Genomic DNA, 16,669 nt, shown 5'->3' with positions numbered 1-16,669 from the left:
ACCACATGTAACAATAACTTTAGAAACTATGCCGTCAATTCTTGTTGGTACAGGTGAGTACACAGGTAAGCTAAACCTGTCCACCAAAGGGGGCGTGGTTTTCGGCAAACATTTTTGTATAGCATTTCTAAAGTATATACGTTATACAAAAAAAAATGTATCTCGACCTAATGCCGTACAAAAATAGCAATACCGGAAGCCAGGAAAATTTTTTGATTTTCCGAAAATTTTGGCCCGGGTTTTGGTGATTTATTACATTACGATATTGTGGTAGTATTGATTTATAAGTAAATTATGCTGGGTCAAATGACCCCTTGAAAATTTCGGATGGGCTTGTAGTCTAATTTGGACAACTAGCATGTTAAATGTGAGTTCTTCTTCATCTTCATAATCGGAACACCTTTATAAAACCTTGAGAAATTATAATCGTTTCTTTCTAGCTATCATGTGAAATTTAGGAATATCTACAAAAACGTATCCGTTATATGTAAGGAAAACATCCCTATATGCCACTTAAGAAAGTATATGTTTAAAATAAACAGGTACGTCAAAATTTAAACGAAAAAGATTGGATATAATGTGGTGGCATCATTATAAAATCACGTCTCTTATAAAGCTCCTAATTATCTATTTAGTTGACTAAGAAAAAATTTAAAGAAATAACGTTAGTGTATCCTAGGTTGGACCTAGGATACCAGTTTCCTAATTTGAACCGTAGATGTCCCAAATTGATCCATAATAATAANATGTCAGGGCACGACGTCCCTTAGTTTCATGCGGAATGCTTAGAATATTTTTTAAATTAAGTCTGCTACGGGTTCATTAGGTGTACTTACATGCTGTCATTTACGATTATTTGTACATGGTGTTTCATCCATGAACTTAAAATATGGTGTTATAACGCAACAAATTTTAGTTTTTTCCAATTTTAATGAAATTCATTGTCTATAGTTGCTGCTTTTTGACATAACCCAAGTAACTGTACATGCAGAAATATTATAATAATAATAATAATAATAATAATAATAATAATAATAATAATCTTTATTGCCCAACAGTTATAAACCATTTACAGAGCAAGCAAATAATAATTTTAGAAACAATTAAGTAGTGCCTAAATACAAATCAAATATAGACATACACACATATACACACATACCAAAGATGAAATAACAGTGCAAATGTTATCATCCATCATCAATATTTTGCGATTTTGGACTAGTATTCTAATAATGAAGTTTATAAAGTTGCTACATTCCAAGTGCGTCGATTATTTACTCAAAAGACAACGAATTCATTCTTCTTTCACACATCAGATTATAAAAACGAAGATAAATTGACAATACATAGACACTCTTCATCTTCAGATGCTGTCCCACTGGACCAATCCTGCCCCAAAATTCGCTCTTTTTGAGCAACATTCTTTTGGTACGTTGTTGACTTGCCTCTAGGGGTCGGTATTGAAGAAGCAAATACATTTTTCACAGTTTTACAAGGGAATAGTTTTTAACGTTGTTTTTCTTCAATGTCATTCTTGTAGGGACTATTAGCTGTTATTGTAGGTGTAGAAGCAAGATTTTCTTTCTTTTTTTTTGGGAGATGATTTTCAGCATTCTTTTAGTTAATACTTACAGTTACGGCAGGAATGTACAGGACAATGACTAAATAATAATAATACAGATTTTCTATAGATTTCTACAGGGACAAAAGATCCATAAAAGAAATAATGTAATTGTAAGTTGCGCTCCTAGCATATCCATAAAAAATCCAACCCCTGGTACTACACATGAAAAAATAATAAAACGCAGGTATCTCCATTAGTTCGTTTAGGGATACTATTTATTTAAAGCCGATCTATTTCCGTTACCAATTACCCCAACTCTGACGCTTATATAAACGTGGGTCCCCTAACCCAAAAATTCTTCCGAACCCTCACTTTGTCGTGGGGTAACGACCTGTAAAGGGCCCTGACAACGCACAAACGTGGAACCGACGGGTTTAAATTTACATCACTTTCGAAGGATAGCATCCTTAAAATTTCACTCGCTAGCCGAATTTGCGGAAAGGATTTTTTTTTGCTGGTGACAGGGAACGAAATCGAGTATCTCGGGGTCGTTCAGCGGGCTGCTGACTGGTGTCTATTTTATTATTTATCTTGCATTTATCTCCGGTTGATTCGGTTAAAGTTTGATAAGCAGTAAGAGATTCTTGTGGTAAGGACTCGAATCAAGTCGATCCCATTTCCAAATGATCTCTGGTCTATAAAAATAAGTACTTAATAAACCCCATGTATAAATATAGCAACAATTTAATTGTTTGGTTAGTTAATTGAATTTTAATCGGAGGAGAAAATTTCATCCCAAAATAATTGAAAGCATCGAAGCGATTTATTATAGGTTCAACCTTTGACATTCCAAATATTTTAAAGTATTAACTTTTCGAACTTTTGAGTTTGCGGTCAATATTATTTAACCTTTAAATGTATGTGTCGTCATAATCAGTTTAACTGTAATATATCTATACCTAGAGATGAGTATCATATTTTTTAATGGAAGGGAAGATACATCCTCTTGGTTCAATTTATAAAGTCTATAGGGAAATATTAAATGTCAACGAAATGCTTATAAGGAAATTTATATCTAAGCTATCAATATTACTTACATATAATACATCTTGAATTACTGGTACAATCCAAATATGTCAAAACTGGAAACATGAAAATATGTTCAATTAATGGCGGACTTAAGCAAATATGTTGCTCAAATTTTGAAAAAAGGACCTGTGATAATTCATATAATTATTATCGCTAGATTCATGATTTTTCATTAAGTTATTAATAAATTAGTTATAATTTTCATCAATTTTTGCGTAAATTTCAGGAAGAAGAAATAATTAGTGAATTAAGTATTTTATCTGCTCCCACTATAGTCAATTGACTATTAATACATTATTTTTAAGGAGGTAAGTGGATTTTACCGTAGAAGTGGACAAAGGGATGTAAGTGAGGGAACTTATCTCCCTAGGGAAAAAGCGATTTCGAGTTGTAAATTTTATGAACAAATAAATAGAAATATTTGATGAACATTACATTTTATTAATTATTATTAATGAATATTTATAGTAATTGTACAGTTATTACACTTAGTAACATTTATAAAATCTGGATAATTATTCCCTTCGCGTTTACTAATTGACCGCTCCATTTCATTCCATTAAAACAGCATGATGCGACGTACTATTAGAACCTGGAGTTGAACTGTTGAAGTGTCATTGTAAAGAATCCTGTTGGCTATTTCATTTTTGTTACTTACACGCTCATCAACATAACATTCTGCAATTGTGGCTGATTTCCACCCACCTCATCATCTTTGATAATACATCAACTCCTGTATTAGCCAGTAACGTTGCCGATGTTCTTCGGAATGAATGGCCTGTATATGTTTCAGGATGTTCTAGTTTCAAAAATTGTGCAATCTTATTAGGAATCATAGAAAGGGTATTCTTACCGACTGGTTGGTTGTAACATCTACCTGCTTGATAGCGCATAAAAATGAGTGAAATTTCAGTTTTAATTTCTAATCTAATCTTGATATATTTCTTGAGAATCTCTAGGTGAGAAACAGAACCCAGACGTGATCTATGCTTGCATCTCTTTCAGTAAGCCAGGACCACAATCTTAGCATAAATATGGAAAAATTACAGTAATCACTTATACTTATTATACTGTATACGTATTATCTAGAGTTTCGCTGACTTGAAATTATGATGACGATTTATGTACATCGTTCAGTGACACTAACCTAAGTAATGTGTCACTTCCTCCTTCCCTATCTTCCTACTTCTTTGGCTCTCGAGAGAACGCCAAGTGCACGCGGACCGGAAAGAATCTGCGCCGTTCTCCGGTGGTACTCCTCCAGACCGCGACTCCGGCAATCGTTTAATAACAGTAATTAGCTTGCATAATCTCATTCTATCTGCCCGGCTCGAAGTTAATCGCCCCGGGTCGTGGGTCACTTGATAGGCCTTGATTCACGTCCGAAATTGAATTCGCCTTATCGACGTTTCGTTTGTTTATCGCGGTTCTACTTCTAGCCGTCGGAAAGAGGTTAGCCGTAAGTGGCACGCCGTCGGAGAGAAGCGTTGCTGGTTGAACACACTTTTTAGCGGAGAGCCGAAAGGAATTGTATTAGTGTGCCTCATACAGGGGGAGGCCAGCGCTTCGGAGCACGGTTTTCCGCTTACTGACACCTCTGTTTCCGAGAATTTAATTACTTTTTCATTGCGAGTGCCAAAAGGGTTTCCCATTTAATGTCGTAATTCTGAGTTGAAAGTTAGAATTCCGAATTTAAAGTCAAAAATCTGAGTTTAAAGTATGAATTCCCAGTTTAAAGTACCAATTCCCAGTTTAAAGTATCAATTCCCAGCTTAAAGTATCAATTCCCAGTTTAAATTATCAATTCCCAGTTTAAAGTATGGATTCCCTGAGCACGGTTTTTTAGTTACTGATATTTTTATTTCTGGGGATTGAACTATTTTCCTATATGAATATGCTAATTTTCGTGCTAAACTTGTGATAGGGCTTCTCATTTAAAGTCGAATTTCCCAGATAAGTTACAATTTCCAATTTAAGAACAAAATAACGAGCTCCAAGTCGAAAATCCGAGTTTAAAGTATGAATTCCCAGATTAAGTATTAATTCACAGATTAAAGTATGAATTCCCAGTTTAAAGTATGAATTCCCTGAGAGTTTTCCACTTACTGATAGTTTATTTTGAAGTATTTAATTATCTACTTAATCAATTAGAAACCAAACTTGGAATAGGGTTACCCATTTAAAGTTGGAATCTCGAGTTAAAAATTAAAATTCCGAATTAAAATTAGATTTTCGAGTTCAAAGTCGAAGATGTAAGTTTAAAGTATGCATTTTCAGTTTAAAGTATGAATTCCCAGAGCACAGTTTTCCACTGATTGGTACTTTTATTTCAGAAGATTTAATTATTTTTTCATACGATAATTACCAGCGTCAAATCTCCAACAGGGTTCCCCATTTAAAGTCGGAAATTCTAGTTAAAAGTTAGAATTCCCTCTTTAAAGTAGTATTCTGAGTTCAAAGTCGAAAATCTGAGATTAAAGTATGAATTCTCGATTTAAAGTATCAATTTTCAGAGCACAATTTTCCACTTATTAGTACTTCTATTTTGAAGAATTTGATAACATTATAAACAAAAAAGATGATTATGCTATTCATTGACTTTATTTGTAAGTATTTTATGTTTATATATCTTAATAGAATTTCACTGAAAGAAATTGCCTGGCTGGACGCATCTGAAATTCTACTTTTATGCACGACTTAAAAATGACTATTATTAATTAATCAAGTGAACTTTTTAAGAACTAAGATTTGGCAATTACATATTATTCAGGGCATCAAATATTTCTAAGTTTTAAACAATTGTGCAAGTGTTTGATATCGCAAGCTTAGTTTAAAAATATAAATTATGACCACACAATATGGGTTGCAAATTATTAACACAAAGTTTAACAAAGAATATAATATTGAAAGACAATAGTTGCGAAAGTGATAAATGGTGCATATTTCTAGATTAATATATAAAAAATACGAAATTGTGGACAAGGCCACAACTACAATAAGAAAAAAAGTGTATATGTTTTGTTTTTTAACCAACTCGGAAATCGTTGAAAAATTAAAATTTTAATGCAAATGCGTTTTGAAATTAAATTGATGACAGTTATTGACAGTTTTCCTAATGTCAAATTAATAATATGTGATGTAAAATAAATGACCTTACCACATGTCCAGAAATTTGATGATTCTTACCTTCCTGTAACAAAAAAAGTATATGTTAAGATAAGCTATGTTTCAAATGATTTTTTGTATACAATTTACATTTTTTGAATACAAAGCGGATATTTTGAAATACTTTTTGTTGAGTATTGTTTGAAAAACGTATAACATTGTTGTGAAGTACAGGTATATCTGTAAAATTGCAACTTTTGGATAACATTCCGCAATTTCTCTCCGAGAGGTACACAAAGGCGATAAAATTTTGTTTCACCTTGTTCGCCTCATCCATTCCATCACGGCCGTTCTTTTTATTAAAATGCTACGTGGTTTCCTGGTTCCCAGCAAACGGCCAATTCCTCTGGAATTTATAAAGGTGTAAATCGAGAGTGAAATGTTACCGATACCCAGCAAAGAAATATGTTCTTGTCGATATAACTCAAATGCTGTTAGTATTCTATATAAATCTCCCGGGATAAATATTTATAAAGACATACTTCAGCTACTTATATATCGTTATATTTATTTCGTTTTCGAAATTAACGCTCCAGTGCCTGCATTAATGTTCGGATAGCAGCTAAATAAGTCGTATTTCAGAGCAGCGCGACATCTGTATCGATAAAAACATGTTATAGAATAAACTGTTTTTGATATACGGCACTCGGATAGAGGCAGAGGCAAGGCCAGGATGAAAATCTGGCATTGTCTGTAACACTTTCTTCTGTTTCTACCAAAAATATCACCAGCAGAACATAAATCAATCATCGGTCTGCATGTTTCATAAAATGTCATATAATGTAAACTAGCGCTAGGATTTGGATTAATATGGTTAAAAATAACTATACATACATATACCGAATAAGAAATTTCTTGTATAAAGTGCTGAATTCAGTTTTTTAAACAATTTTGATATTCTTTGACATGCATAAGTAACATTTAAATAAGAATATTTTTTCAACAATTTGGTATGATTTGACATAAGTAATATTGAACTAGAATATTTCTAGCGGTATATATATTTTTTAAATTACTGTGTATTTCATCATTTTTGATTTTTTATCAATTTATGTATAAAAAGTATGTCAAAGAACTATGTGTACACATTTTTATTACACTGCCCATACTCCGATAAAAAAAACCGATCTCAGTTGTGTCAATTTTCGCCACACTACGGAACCCCGATAATAAAAATATAAACACCCTATATAAGACTACATTTGAAAAGGTCTATTTGGGATATCAAATTTCTGAACCGCTTGCTTGTCCGACCTACGTAAAATAAAATTTCCAGACATTTCAATGCCCCTGATTGAACCATTCATGGGAGAAGAGTTTCTGTATAATTTTCAGTTTCTCCGACCCGTTTTGACGCTCGAAACCCTCGGGAGATATACGATGTTGATAAGATGAGCTCGGAATGTGTTCTATATGATGATTGCATTAGGATTTTCCTCCCTTCAATTCGGATTCAACCTGAGAAAATATCGAGATTTACATACCATAAGAGGTGGGCAAAGATGTATTAGTTTTACGGGTGAATTTGATGGATTTTCAGTAAATTTGTTTTTAAAAAATCCTTTTTTTTTCAGAAACTTTCCCACAATAGAAAGCCCTACTCAAATATATATATACAGGGTGTTTATTAATATTAGTTCAATATTAGCCTTCCAAAAATGACAAGAAAAAAGCTAATTACATTTAAGGATTTAAAAGACTAAGACATTGCGGATTATTTGAACAAAGTTTTAAAAAAAGCCGAACTTAAAAGCAAATATGCTACAAAAATTATTTATCTAATTATACTGCTAAAAGGAAAATCCCACAAAGGTCAATATACCTATAAAAATTCCTAAAAGGGGCCACTAATTATCTGTTGTTAGCTACTGTCTATTATTTTTTCTTTTAACAAAGCGTTTTTATGTGATATTTACCTTTAAATCGAATACGGAAAAAGCCATTACTGATTCTAAGAAGTTACAACTCTTTGCGCTTCGAGAGCTCGTAGGTTTCTAGTATTCTACTTGCTCGTTCGGAAGATTTTGTCACTCAATAATACCTAAGCTAAAAAAATATAGGGGAGTCCGGAGGAATGATGGCCATATTATTTTTCTCGCGGCACTTATTATTTGACTCACAGCACTAGCGACGCCATCTACCCATGGATACTACAAATAGAAGACAATAAATAAATCCATGATATTGGTGAAACCAAAACATTCCCGCAACATTGAAAAATTTGATCATAACTATGTTTTTAAATAACGTTTTTCTGTTCATGAATGCCAAAAAAGTGATCTTTGGGGGGTTATGGTGACCTGTCAAATGGGGATGATGCTGGCCAGTCACCACTGTCCCAAATGCATATACAGGGTAACATTTAAACTAACAATTTTTGCAACAGATGCCAAGAAATTATCGTAGACAAACGGAAAAGGTGTCTTGGACTGCCGATCGATTAAAGGCAGCCAACAGAGCAGAAAGGAATGTCAGGAAGTGTCTCGAAACCTCGAAATTCCTAGAAGTAGCCTTTAAAAGAGGGCTAAAGAAATAAGAATAAACATAAGATCCAGACTTTGAATGTCAGTTTCTATGGACACCCTGAAAACTGTCTACAGATCAGAATATAGCAAATACTTAAAGAACCACCCGTATCAAAACATTGCACCGTTTGAGGTTGCAGAATTTTTTATCAATGCATGTAAAGGGTTGTTCCAGAAAAAAAGGTATTCCGAGTAACAGGAATTTGTCCCTGCAAAACTTATGTCTTTATTGAAGAGCGTGGAGACATGGAAGAACGTCAGTGAGAAGGAGGTTCCTGTTAATGATACCCCGCAAAGCAGATAATTTTTTTAAATTTTCAATAAACCATTGCTAACAGAAAACGGGACCACCGTTCCCCGGTCTCCCCTAATCGTAACGCTTGTCTCCACTTATCAACCTAACCTCAAGTTAAATAAAACAAAGGCAGTGCGTGAATGTGACTTCCCTCGAGTACACCAGCACCATATCCAGAATTAGCGTTTTAGTAAACAACGGCTTCCCTTTTCATTACGTCCAAACAATGGGAGACAACACAAACGGGCTGAACAATGTTTATAATTCCGTAACGCTGTCGGTTTCAAGAATTAAATCCGAGAACTGATAAAGAAATTTAATTGTGGTGAGGATTTCCTATTGGGAAAATCTGTTGAAATTCATCAATATGTGCGGCGACTCATTCGGTATAAACTAAGACTTCCTGTCGATCTTATCCTATAGCATATGAACGCATCTACATTACACTTTAATGGTAAACAAACCAGACGAAAGTATAGTATAAAGTGAGGTCAATTCATTTATGACACCAAGTGATCTGGTCTTATTTAACTTACTTAAATTGTGTAAAAACACTCGAATATTTATTGACATTTTGCGCTTCGTTTGAATTGGTGTCAAAAAAATGGTGACTTTAAAATAACACGTAATTTTTACAAAATTATTTTCCATTGTAGTTTCGCTCTGTCACTCAATTAGTTTCTTACAGTTGGATTAAAAAGGTAATACCGATAATGATTTACTTACAAATACGGCAACATATTATGTCTAGTCTAGTAAAGCGTTTTGCAATAAAAATTATATTTCCCCCGGCCTTTCCACGTGTTAACATTTTTATTAGCAATACGTCACGTTCTGCGGCTAGCAATTTTAATTTTATTGTCCCGCCGTAGCGTAGGACTTTATTTTAACGAGAGTTATGACGTTACGACTACCAGCTACCCAGTTCGACAAGAAGGTTTTAAGTTTTTCCGTTCCTACAACTTTTTAATCGTATATCGGAGGTCTGGTTGCTGCCCCGCCAATTATCGAACTTTCTTTCGCCGGATAATTCGCACAGAAACGACTTTCAAGATTAATTATAGCGGACGAAACCGAAAAAAAAAACCGGCCAAGCTAACACCATAAATAATAATTAATTCAGCTCGCAAGGACGATGATATGGTAAGTATTAACTGGGATTTGATCGCGAAGACAGATGATAAAATTTAAAATTAATTACCCGATACGTAAGACAAGGAATTGCTGTCTGAAGTAGCACTTCGTTATTATTTATAAGAAGTAGGTGGTGAAAACAATGTTTCGAGTAGGGGTCATGACCGTCCAAAGACAAAGTGCATCTGCTTAAAATTCCCCTTCTACTGAGCGTTTATTCTCAAAACAAATAGACCTTTGAATGAAATATTTCATTAATTTATCATCTACCACTTCTTCTAGTCTGATAGGAACTTCATCACACTACGAGAAGTACGAATTAATATATTCCTTATACAATAATGTAATAAATGAAGAAAACTCACTAGACACTAAGTTTGTTAATCCAGAAAGTGCACTTCTCTACAACGAAATAAATTTTAAAATGGAAAAAGCATCGTTCTGAGTCAGATATACGAATAAAACCATCATTATAAAATTATGATTAGGCAAAAAATCTAGGAAATTGCGGAAAATATACATTTTAACTGGATAAATTATCGTTGCATAATAGATAATGCATATTTATCCTCTGCACATCCTCAATTAAAAATCTAATAACGCAGCAATCGAATAAATTACCTTTGCACATGCCAATGTCAGACCGTGTTGTCAAGAACTAATAAAAAATGGCTCACGTGTTGTTCAGTATAATTGGAATGTTAGATAACAGTTTTGGTTTGTTTATCGTAAACAATTTATTCTACATAAGTAACTAGCGAGTAAAAGTATGTAACGGTAATTTCTGATCAATTAAAAATGTTGTTATATATGCAATAGGTAGGTAGCTATCCGATTTTATGGATACTTTACGACGCAAAGCCATTTACGAGTTTAAAAAGTATAAGACTGATACTCTGTCGACTGTCATTTGCCAAATTTTTGCCAAACGTGAACAAATGCAGTACGATGTAGAAGACTTATTAAATGACAATACGAATATGTGCAGATTTGCCAGAGTACTCGTACTTGTCAAAGGTAAACTAATGCCGTATCGTGTCGATGGTGCATATCGGCACATTCGAAAAACTTACCAAATATTTGCCAAAGCTGTTCAAAGGACACAAGTTAGGATTATTCAATAAATTAATGTTTTTTCTATAAATGATCGTTAGCTCTGGAAACAGGAAATAAGAACATATCAAAGGAATGGAATGTGGGAACGCATTTTATTCCTAAAATGACCATTATTAAGTTTCGTTGAAATAATAGAAATATTGCGGAAGAAACTAGAAAGAGTTCTCTAGATATTTTGGTAATATTATCAATATGAACTTTCAACGAAAACTTTAACCTTTGATTCAGACTTTGCAAACAATGCCAACACATACTCGTAGACTTGTCGCCACTGTAATTTATTACACTACAATTTTTATCTACATATTTACTAAAATACTTAAAGGGTAATCTATTGATACCTATCTATTGTTTTTTAAGAAAAAAATGTTTATGACTTAGATAAAAACACTTATGATTTGGACACGACAATGGAATTGGTAAATAGTTTCTAAGACACTTAACATCACCCGATAATGGAACTCAAAATTAGATTTCAAAGAAATACTATTTACCACATATCACGTAGTACTGTCATTCTCATGTAAAACGTTGTAACCGACAATTATTTTGAGGAAAATCACTATTTGCCCCTCTTAGTGTTTGATTTTAACAAAAAAAAAGGCTGGACTAAACTCAGTATACTTGAGCGATGCAACAACAAAATAAGATGGTAGTGGTGGTGCTAAATGTTTTATCTCCTTGTTCTTAATGGATTTTATATAAACCTGGGAACTACAAGGTTGGCGAAGCTGTGGAATGTGGGAGGCTACCTGATGAAATAATCCCTAGTAAAATGTGGAAACAAAAAAATTTCCTTATAATAGCTGTCTTTATATTAATTATATTTAGACATTAGTCATTTTCTAGATAATGGTAGTGTCATCCCATGTTAGTTGGGGCATATAAACTACATAGGAGTTGCTTCCAGCGATATTAGCTATATCAGTATCTGTGGGGATAGATATATTTTGCATACCTTGATTTCTGATAACAAAAAACATTATTTGACTTTATTTGGCTAGTTTTTTAGAAAGATTGTTTGAATTTATTTGTTAGCTTAATATATTTACAGTAGAGTAAAAAATATGAGAGCTAATAATGGAACAAGTTTTTTTAATAGAAAAACATACAGGGTGTTTCATTAAAAAAACGACTTATGAAGGTTTGAAGATAACTAAACGCGGCATTAAATTTCTAGCACCCTGTATGCAATTAAGCTACTTTGAAAGTATGGATAACAAATAATAATAAATAACAAAATAACACGTAGAATCCGAAATTGCAATAATATATAGGGTGTTCCATTTAAAATAAGCAAGTGGATGACTACTTCCGGTACAACCGGAAGTGATACGTGGACGCCATTATTTTATTGAGAAGGGCATGCTCGAAAACCCGGTATCCCAAATTTTCAAAATTCAAATCGAAGACACCCTGTATATATTATTTTACTATGTATACCTATGAATACTCTAATGTTGTGGATAACCAAAAATTGGGTCTGGAAGCCCCAGTACTTCAAAGAAGAGTTTGGAATAAACTTTTCCAATGACAATATCCACCGCCTATGGTAGTTGAAGAAGTTGTCCGAGGTCTCGTGTGACTATTCGAAGATGTGGTTCGAGATCGGTTTCTTTTTATGGACACAATACAGAGAAAGAAAGTATCTAGCGTATAGACTGATCTAATTTATCCAATTTAAATCCAATAGTGTATGTGTAGAAGTGTAAAACTTCAGCTAATGCACTATTTATGTAGACTAATGCTAAGATGTAGACTTTTATTTTAACTACATATAATTTTTACGTTAACATTACATGTTTGATTTGTATGCAACCAAATCACTTTACTCTGTTTATTACTAGTAATAGAATATTTTTTCCATACGTTGTTCCACTCTGATAAGTGGCATAATGTCACCGATTTCAAAACCCAAGTTAAATAAGAGGCAAATATAAAATGTCAGAAACGGTTCATCTGGTTACATTCATTAATGTCCGCCAACTTTCTCATTAAATGATAAGTATGCAGATTTATTCACTGGAATGTTTTATGCAAAAGTGAGAGGATCCTCAGCGTACACAAATCCGTTAAACGAGTGCATTTGAATTATTTTTATTGACCAACTTAATTAAAAGGTATATTTTGGAATCGTCAATTATTCCTCGAATGAGATAAATATTAATTTATTATAATAGCGTCTACACTTTTCCTGTTCTGCAAGGTTATTAAAAACATTAATTCAATAAATACTACTGTATTTGCCCCGTTATTTGTTCCGCTATTTTAAACAATTAATAGACTTCATTATTAAATAATAACACTTATTTTTTTTAAACGGTTACAAGTAACTACATTCCTTGTAAAAGATGAAAAAATTGCGTAACTGTTAAGCTGTTGCGTAACAAGACGATTATGACTGATTTGAAATATTGTGTGTCTCAAAAACGTACAAGGGAATTAAATATACAGTGTGTCCCCTGATGGATACTTGTAATTTTCCTTATTTCGGATTTTAAGGGAAAAAGTAATTCTTCGTAAAAAGTTTTTCTTATCGTGAAAAGTCATTAGCCATACTCAGACTTTCAAAATAACATACAGGGTGGTTAGCAAATAAGGAAACGTGAATTTGTGCCAAGAGTAAAGTATTTAAAGTTTCTTGAGAGCAATTTAAAAACGTTACTGAAAGAAGTTGTTTCTAATGTTAATAGTAGTCCAGGTATGAAATTTGAACGTGGTATCTCAAAGTTGGTATTTTTGCGAAAATTATGATTAAAATAATTTTATAAATTCAAGGACTAATAATAATTTATTGAATAATAACAAAGCTATTCTGTTCACTGATGTCAATCTGATTAAAACGATAAGTCTGTACAGTAATGATTCTTTATCATGCGTTTTGTGAAAAAAAAAAAAAATAGACATTATTGCTCCATATTTATGAATAGAATATTACAGATGTTATATTTCTTGCTTCATTTCCGGATGAAGAGTTTCATTCAAACGTTGTTGTTATCTTTAATAATGCAATTGATAATATTAATGCATTCAACTTCCAGGAAACAACAAAGATTGTTGTGTTTTCATTTAAGCGGATTTTGTGTCATCCTTTTTTGTAGGTTAACGTGTTGAACTCATGCTGGACAAAATTGTGGAATTTGACGAGTACCAAGTGAGAGAGGCAAGTGCCTCTCTCATATGAAATAAAACTAGATACCATTCAAATTAATCACAAATTAATCACAAATTAATTAATTATCAAGTTTGCACTTTAATTTAACTGAACTGTAAATACTTCGTTTTTCGTTCGAAGTAATAGACTACAAGCCCATCGAAAATTTTCAAGGGGTCATTTGACCCAGCATGAATTACTTATAAATCAATACTACCACATATAACAATAACTTTAGAAACTATGCCGTCAATTCTTGTTGGTACAGGTGAGTACACAGGGTGGGTGGTTTCCGGCAAAACATTTTTGTACGGCATTTCTAAAGTATATAGGTGATACAAAAAAAATGAACCTCGACCTAATGCCGTACAAAAATAGCAATACCGGAATCCAGAAAACCTTTGATTTTCCGAAAATTTTGGCCCGGGTTTTGGTGATTTATTACAGTACGTCATTTATAGTGCAAGTTTCGGATCGATACATAGATAAACTTTTAAGCGACGCCGTACGTACTTGCTGATACAGGGGTTAGGAATACAGGGTGCAACCCTCTATTTGTAAGTAGCGTATGGGGAAAATTCACTAATTTTAATTCTATTTTATAAAATAATGAAATTTTTGGCCATGCCGTACGTTTTTCATGAAACGTGTGCTTACTATAGGAAAATTAACTTTTTAACCGGTAATACTGCAGCAAGCAACTACTCTGCACGCTACAGCTCTGACCAGCATTGAATTACAACCGCAATATCTAGTAAAAAGCCGCTTGGATAATAATTTTCAATCTAGACAAATGTCGTCTTGGATTAGCGGGGAAGTCCCGCGAATAACGATTACATTGCACTTTCGCTTCAGCTGAAATAGAGCCGTTGCGTCGGTCGACATCCGGAGAGGCTGCGACGGCATTCAGGCCTTCAGCGAATCCGTGCAATGCACGGGAGCGGTAAGTGGACGTCTCACATAGCGGCGTAAACGATGAAAAGGGCCCAGCGTGCAATTATATTATCATAACTAACCGACCTTGTCAAATGAAATGCGAAGAGTGCTATTCAGTTTGAGACAAGTTAATTAAAATGCGTTCGAAATACCTCCGGAACCTACCAATTCCGCACAACATGATCGCAGCTACCTATCTCAAGGCTGTAATTGCATTTTCTATCCGTATTGTAATCGAAATCCAATGTCAGCGGAGAAAAAATTATGGTTATTGCGTGGGCAGCTTTATTAGTACATTGTTTCAGTAATCTCGTTACTGATCAGATTTAAATATAGTCCAGGGAACCAAGGGTTCTTGGACTATATTGGACTTGGACTGTAAGAAGAAAATAGCTCAAGAAACAAAAGTTATATAGTGCCTATAAGCGCTTTTGCCCAGGGGGTGGAAGCCACCCCTTCTAGGGGGTGAAAAATAAAATATTGAAAATAACCCCAAATCGATAAAGCAATCAATTTTAAGCAAAAAGTATCTTCTGAACGTTTTCCGATAAGTCAGATATTTTCTGAGTTATTGGTGATTGAAAATGTACAATTTTTTATTAAAAAAGACGTTATTCAGTAGCTTTTCTCGAATAACTCGGAAAACAGACATCCTTTGAAAAAAAAAACATCACGAAGAAAATGAAGTTTATAGAAAAAAAAATATTTGAGTATTTTTGGTTGAAGCTAATTTCATGTCCGCCGGAAACTAAATTGGAAGCATTTAACGTAAAATAACTAAAAAAGTTCAATTGTTCAAGAAAATTTTTTAAAGTACTTTAAAAAATATTTAAAATGAACTTGACTTTTTAAGTCATTAGTATAAAAATTAACAGAGTTATGATCAAAATAAAACTGTTAATTCGCTTTTTCAGAAAAAAAATCAGTACAAAAACTGATGAATTTTTTATGTGCTAACAATATATTATACAAGTTTAAGCGGTTTAGAATGCATATTTTTGAAAATATTATATTTTGATTTGAATTTTTTTTTAATTCCAAAAAAATAAGATATTTTTGAAAGTAACTAAAAATAAAAACGATACTAAAAATATTCAAGAGTACAAAAGTTTAGATCTTTTTTCGCAGAATATTTTGTTTTTTTTTATTTGTGTAGGACATAATTATTTTTTCTTTGGAATTAAAAAAAATTGTTTTCAATCAAAACGTAATATATTCAAAAATTTGCATTCTAAACTGCTTGAACTTGTACTTATTAATATATTGTTAGCACATAAAAAAATTGTAAAAAAATTCTTGTTTTTGTACCGATTTTTTCCGAAAAAGCGAATTAACAGTTGTACATTTTCAATCACCAATAACTCAGAAAATATTGACTTACCGAAAAATGTTCATAAGATACTTTTTGCTTAAAATTGATACCTCTATCGATTCCGATATTTTCAATATTTTATTTTTCACAAAGCGCTCATCGGCATTATATAACTTTTGTTTCTTGAGCTATTTTCTACTTACAGTCCAAGTTACACGTCAATTTTGAGAATCTGACTTGAAGTTAGTTTGTGCATGTTTTGACGATGGTAAAGTGATTTTTAGTGTAGTGCTTGTTACTGTGTATCAAAAATTAAATGCCTTGGTGTTATTTTGGATCAACTTTTGTAAGATTAGTACAAAAAAAAAAAATTATTTGG

General features: G+C 32.9%; 1 protein-coding gene across 4 annotated transcripts in view; it reads right to left on the bottom strand.

Moving 5' to 3' along the window:
• The window catches only part of LOC108909882 (serine-rich adhesin for platelets), a 117,479-nt gene that overhangs the window by 86,311 nt on the left and 14,499 nt on the right, over positions 1–16,669 (bottom strand). For 2 of the 4 annotated variants that reach the window (XM_018714329.2, XM_018714330.2), the window contains exon 2: positions 5,840–5,843. The exons of the other annotated variants lie outside the window; for them this stretch is intronic. The gene's annotated coding sequence lies outside the window, so the exon portion shown is untranslated. The remainder of the gene's footprint in view (positions 1–5,839; positions 5,844–16,669) is intronic. 4 annotated transcript variants of the gene reach the window in all.

The sequence above is a fragment of the Anoplophora glabripennis genome, unplaced genomic scaffold (genome assembly GCF_000390285.2).
Source record: "Anoplophora glabripennis isolate ALB-LARVAE unplaced genomic scaffold, Agla_2.0 scaffold28, whole genome shotgun sequence".
In the NCBI taxonomy this organism is placed as follows: Eukaryota; Metazoa; Arthropoda; class Insecta; order Coleoptera; family Cerambycidae; genus Anoplophora; species Anoplophora glabripennis.
This window is presented reverse-complemented; position numbering and strand designations above follow the sequence as displayed.